Source organism: Lytechinus variegatus, chromosome 19 (genome assembly GCF_018143015.1).
Source record: "Lytechinus variegatus isolate NC3 chromosome 19, Lvar_3.0, whole genome shotgun sequence".
Lineage (NCBI taxonomy): Eukaryota > Metazoa > Echinodermata > Echinoidea > Temnopleuroida > Toxopneustidae > Lytechinus > Lytechinus variegatus.
Genome location: NC_054758.1, coordinates 6,145,820 through 6,153,017, shown reverse-complemented (window position 1 = coordinate 6,153,017; position 7,198 = coordinate 6,145,820).

The following is a 7,198-nucleotide window of genomic DNA, read 5'->3' as shown; positions in this document are numbered from 1 at the left end:
GGGTATTTAGGGAATTGTCATAACTTTGAAAATGTATAGATCTAGTTCATAAAACTTAGACACGAGCAATTAAGTATCCCTGAACATCCTGTTCAAGTTTCAGGTCACATTATGAAGGTCAAACTGTCATTTAGGGTCAACGAACTTTGAAAATGTTGGGGTATTTGTGGAACTGTCATAAAAAAGTTTATGGATGTAGTTTATGAAACTTGGATATATAAGAGTAACCATGTATCCCTGGATATTCTGTGTGCGTTTGAGGTCACATGTCCAAGATCAAATGTCATTTAAGGTCAATGAACCACATGATCATGGTCAAAGGTCATGTCATATGAGTGTTTTCTTTTGTGAATAATTATTCAATAGCTGTTTTTCAAAGTCAGCACTGCTGCTATATATCGAATCGCGTGCAGGCGAGACTGCCAAAGGTGTTCAACTTGTTTACAATTTCATGGTAATATTATCAATAAACAAAAAAAAAACTGTGATCCAAACATCGTTCAAGGCCAATCGTAAATGCCAACGTCATATAATTATAATAACCGCCAAATCATTGATGTAATAAACAAAAAAATAAAAAATAAAAACGTTGAAGGGCGGTGGGGCGAAAACATAATACACTGTATAATGTGAGAAAGAATGAATATATAGTTGTATATCTACTCTCAAATTTCGCTTTTTCATTTGTAACTATATACAAATATGCTTCATGATCTCTTACACGAATTGAGTGATTTATTAACCATCATTGGAAAAAGTATAGAAATTTCGCTGTAACAGCATAAAAAAGCTGGCTTAATTTAAAGTATATTTAGCATGTTCACTCTGGGTGTATGTGTTCTTTCTAAAAATGCGATAAAAAATGTCAGCAATATGATTCACTACATTTCACGTCTTCACTGTAATTTGTTTTATATATTAAAAAAAAAAGTTTGAAACGAAGCTTTGGAGTTTAAATCTAAAGATGGGGGTTGGGGTCATGGACTAAAAAGAGAGAAAAAAAGAAAGAAAGTGAAAGGAAAACTTGTGAAAAGATACTTTTTCCGAATATTATTTCAAAACCCATCAAAGATAGAATTTTGGATAAAAAGGGGAAAATGAATTGCTCTGACTCTCGCTTCTCTTGCTCGCAGCTTTTTATTCAATATGTTTCTACATAGATTTTTATAAACATTCATTGATACTTTACATTGATCAGAGTGCATGTGCTCCCATTTTGTTTTAAATGAACCGTTTTAGATGTCGCTTTTTTACATGTAGTTTTGACTGATGGATCAATTGCTAGTTTGTAAGACCTGGGGCCAGTTGCACAAAAACTTTCAATCAAAGGCAGCTTGAATTTCAAGCAATAAAAACGTGTTTGTACTATAGACTTGCGCTTTATTTAATTGGCTGTGTTTAATCGCAACTATTCATGTAACCAGCCCCAAGTACTGTCCATAATTATAAATGCTGGGTACCAGTAAAAAAATTGAAAGCGCAATAAGGTATCATCTAACATGTCTATACGAACTTTAAAAAAATGCTACACTGGCTTGGACACTTGACCAACACACACTTCACACTTTATGACCATATAATAAAGACGAGGTAATAGTAGCAGCGCTTAAGTGGAATGTTGCTTATTATTATCATTATTATTATTATTATCATTATCATTATTATTATCACTACTATTATTATTACTGTTATCGTTATTATTATTATTATTTACTATTGTTATTTATTTATTTATTTATTTATTGATATATTCATATTCCACAATCATCAAAGTACATTTCGTAATCATGTTTACAATGAAAAAAAATGCATAACATATGCAGGATTGAAACGTAGCAATGAAATTAAAAAAGTGGAGGGGCCTACTAAAAAGCAGAGCTTGTAAAATGTAGACCCCCTATCAAAACTTTATACAAGGGTAATATGATACAAATAGAGTAAAATAATCAGCAAAATTTTATAAAATTATATAGATATAAACACTGTAACACAAACGTATTTACACTAAATCCATAACCAAATAATGGGAAAAAATTCTAGTTTTTTTTTCTGTAATGACGAATTCCGAATGAAAATTAGGAATTCATTGAATTGGAGCGAGCCTTCCTTGTGTATTATACTCATTAAAAATATGTCTTTGAACATAACTGACAATCTAAAGTTGATGACACTTCATATTCTCAGTACAGGAACAATTTTTTTTCTCATTCTCCATATAAGAATTTTCTGTTGTCACGATATGTAACCCCTGGTATCCTGAATTTATTCATCACTAAATGATTCTTTTATTGCAATTTTCTAAAATGGTCACTTTGTTACCTGTTGCATTGTCTGATTTTTTTATACTGTTCTTTTTCCACATTAGGGATCTATTTTTTATTTTTACTATGCTAAAAATATCTGATAATCTTTTGGCTTCGCTTGAACTCGCTACACACAGCGTGTAATTCTGCAACCCATTTTCCTTTTTATGCAAGATTCAATGAAGCTCTAATCCACTTTGAATAGTATAGTGTGGTACATGCATGTGCATATTACCCTTACGGGAATTTTCTCACAATCATTATGTAAATGAGATCCCTTGTCGAAAGTAATTTCTATAGTATCTATGCCTTTGCTGTATTATCTCCCTGCTTGTATTAATCATTTGCATACTTTCTATGTTCCATGCAAACGTTTGTCTATTCATGTTATTTCAATCACCTTGTTCCATTTTAATAGTATCTCACTTTCACTCCGATTTTCAAATGTAAGCTGCATGCATCTTTACATAATCGACAATATAGACCTAAAACTGTAGATTAATGACCTGGATACGATTCTTATATGTAAATGGATATCCTCATTGTCAACATACTTCACTTTTGTAAACAATTTGATTTCCTCGCTCTTACATTCCATAATACGCTTGAATGATAGGTAAATTGATTTTTTTTCGGTGACATCCTATCCATGAAGTTAAATAGAACATTGTTAGTATTCATTGTATTATGCCAACCTAGATTTCACCTTTTTTATTATTCTGAGACTAATGAAACCTCGAGATTTATTTCAACCAAAGACATGCATTTGTACAGGTTAACAAAATTCCGGAGGATCCCCCTTCTTTTTTCCTCTCTTGTTTGTTATACTGTGCAGCCCGGAGTCTGTTCGTCACACAATCATGTACGCTCAAAACATCCGACACACCCTTATTATTATTATTATGTACATACTTCACTTTCACTCTCACCTGCACGCACCTTTCACCTCAAATTCACTACTCCTTATTTCAAACCGAAGTTTATTAAACCTTTTATGAACATAAACGACGTATTCATGAATAATGAAGTCTTTACACCCCAGTGTAAATACTACACTACACTGCAAACGAATTTAATTCAGCTTTCAACACAGCCAAAATCGACAAACCAACCGACTTTAGCATTATGCACATAAATATTAGAAGCTTGCAAAAAAATTTTGATACTTTCAGTGAGTTTTTATCCATATTGAATACATTTCCCTTTTCCTTAATCGCCATATCAGAAACCTGGTTACACTCAACTTCACCAAACATTTTTAATATTGACAATTATACATTTAAACATAGTGATCGTAAACGTGGAATGGGAGGGGGTGTCGCTCTTTACATTCATAATGATTTACATTTCAAGATAAGACATGACATTCAACTTGAAGGTATAGAATCTTTATTCATTGAAATTATTGATGATAACAATAAAAACAAATTAGTCGGTGTAGTCTATAGACCACCAAATAACATCGCTAACATTTTTTTCGATAAATTGGAATCCTGTCTTGAAACAATATCACACGAAAACAAGGATATTTATCTCATGGGAGATTTCAACATAGACATATCAATGCCTTACTCTCCTCTTGGCCAACAGTTAATTAATTTGTTTTCATCATTTTCTTTAAAACCTCTGATAAATAAATCAACGCGGATAACAAGTACATCACACACAATAATAGATAATATATTTTGCAATGCAAATTTATTAGATAATAATAATAACAACAACGGAATAATTTACTACGACATTTCTGACCATCTACCAATCTTTACGATATGCCGAGATTATAAACATTTACATAAGCCACACATTAAAGGAAAAGTCACCCGGCGAAAAGAAACTAGACATAACATAGATGCTCTTAAAACTGATTTGAGTGCAGAGGGATGGGAAGACGTTTTGGAGAAGATAATGTTAATAGATCGTATGATATATTTCTAAATAAACTTCTTCAATACTATGACAAAAATATACCTCTGACGAGAATCAACCCAAGTAAAAAGAAGAATAAACAACCATGGATCACCCAAGGTATAATTAAATCAATATTCACTCGTAATCGATTATATAAGATATCGCTTAAATCTCCCACTCTAGAACATATACACAAATACAAAAAATATCGAAATAGATTAACATCAATAATCCGTCTAGCTCGTAAATCGTATTTTTCTAACAAAATAGAAAACAACAAAGATAATAACAAAACATTGTGGAACACAGTAAATGAAATGTTAGGTAAAAAAACGCATGATCTTAATAATGTTGATTTCCTTCTAAACGGGCATAAAACGCAAGATCCTTCCGAAATTGCTAATGCATTCAATTCTTTGTCACCAATGTTGGCCCTAACCTTTCATCTAAAATAGTAACTAATGCAAACGACTTTACAAAATATTTAGACAACCATACTGAAAATTCCTTATTTTTCAATCCCACTAATATTTATGAAATTTTAGAAATAGTTCGATCATTTAAACTTACTAAATCTAGTGGTCATGACGGTATCAGTGTACATTTACTTAAACAAATAATTCATTTTGTGGCTTCTCCACTATCACATATATTCAATTTATCTCTCACAAATGGAATTTTCCCCGATCAACTTAAAATGCAAAAATAATTCCCATATACAAAAAAGAAGACCCTTGCCAAATCGCCAACTACCGCCCTATTTCATTATTACCAAGCATTTCCAAATACTTGAAAAAATAATTTACAAACGACTATATTCTTTTTTGGACACAAATAACTTATTAATTCCTAATCAATACGGATTCAGGTCAAAACATTCAACTGACTATGCAATTTTACAATTATACAACAAAATAACAGATTCCATTTCAAAAAAGAGCATACTGTCGGAGTTTTCATGGATCTATCGAAAGCATTCGATACTATCGATCATCATATACTGTTGAATAAATTACAAAAATATGGAATCAGAGGGATTATTTTATCATGGTTTCAAGATTATCTGTACAATCGATATCAATATGTTTATTTTAACTCTAAATCTTCTGAAGTTTGCAATGTTAAGTGTGGAGTACCACAGGGTTCTATCTTAGGCCCTTTGTTATTTTTAATTTATATGAATGATATAATCAATGCTTCACCCCTACTTACTTATGTTCTTTTCGCAGATGATACCAATGTATTTTTTTCACACAGTAACTTAGAAACGCTTGTAACAGTACTCAATAATGAATTGAATAAATTGTCCAAGTGGTTTAAATCAAATAAACTCTCCTTAAACATTAACAAAACAAATTTCATGTACTTTAAACACATCAACTCTAAGCATATATTTCGTGGCTCCATTAACATTGATAACATCCATCTTGCTGAAAAACAAGAAACGAAATTCTTAGGTGTATTCATTGACTCTAATTTAACTTGGAATAGTCACATTCGTTATATTAGCACACTTGTTGCCAGAGGTATTGGCATACTATTCAAACTGAAATATTGTCTTTCCCAAAGATCGCTATTTATGCTTTACAATTCTTTTATTTTGTCACATATATCATATTGCAACATATTGTGGGGCAATTGCAACAAAACCAAAATAGACTCAATTCTACGCCTCCAAAAGAAAGCACTCCGCATTTGCTCTCACTCGCAATTTTTAGCACATACTGATCCAATTTTTCGGAACCTGAAAACATTAAAAATTCATGACATTCATACTTTCCAAACTGCCATTTTTATGTACAAGTTTTCAACTAAATCTATACCTACACCCTTTCAAGATATTTTTGTTTACAACAGCAACATTCATTCATATCCTACACGCCACTCATCCAACATCCACCTCACAAACCCGATAACAATATTCGCACATAAAACGATCAGACATCACGGCCCAGACATCTGGAATGATTTGCTCAATGACATAAAACTCACTGCATCTATCGTTTCTTTTAAAGCTTCATTGAAAAAATATCTTTTATCGAAGTATTCTTAGTATCACACCTGCACGTTCACCCCACTTGCACACACACGCACTCTTCATTTCTTCTTTTTTCTTCTTTCTTTCTCTTTTTCTAATAATTTGTGACGTAACATTTTCTTCCAGACCCGGACCAGTATAAAATATTAGGTTTCCATGTAGCGCTCTTCCCCCTTTGGCTGCTATTGCTCAAGCATTTTTTTGCTTATATAGTGTGCCACTGCATTTGCTTTTTTTTTTCATTACTTTGTCTTATCCTTATTGTATTCATGTCTAAAATTTTGTTTATACTATTATAAATCTGTCACATTACAATGTACTTTCATGTCATATTACGATTATGTTTTATGTATTGTAAAATTCATTTTGACTTTACAATAAATGCAGAAACTCCTGCAAAAAAAAAAAAAAAAAAAAATATACAAAATTCTATATTGACTTTAAAAAATAATCAATACTACCGTGGATAAGTATGACGTTCACAAATATTAGATTGAATCAATAAGAATTCAGGAGAAATTTTTTGATGAGTAATTTAAATCGTATAAGACTAGCTGCCTCTTTCATTTCTCTGTCCAGAGAATTCCAGAGTTTTGGTCCTGTGAAAAATACAGTTTTGCTAGAAAATACTGTTTTACTTTTAGGTAAGTGATAGTCATTTGATTGTCTCGTATTATATGAATGTAAAGTATTGTTTCTCATAAATTTCTTTTGTAGGACATTAGGTACACTATTTCTATCTAGCTGATACATGAATTGGAATAGTTGCAAGCGGTACAGGTCATTGATTTTAAGGATACGTTTCTGACGAAACAATTCATCCGTATGAGCTCTAAAGGACATATTGCATATTATTCTCAGTACTTTTTTCTGAAGTAGCAAGACTTTATTTAGTCTCGTTTGAGAGGCATTACCCCATGCCAGAATTCCATAATTAAGATATGGT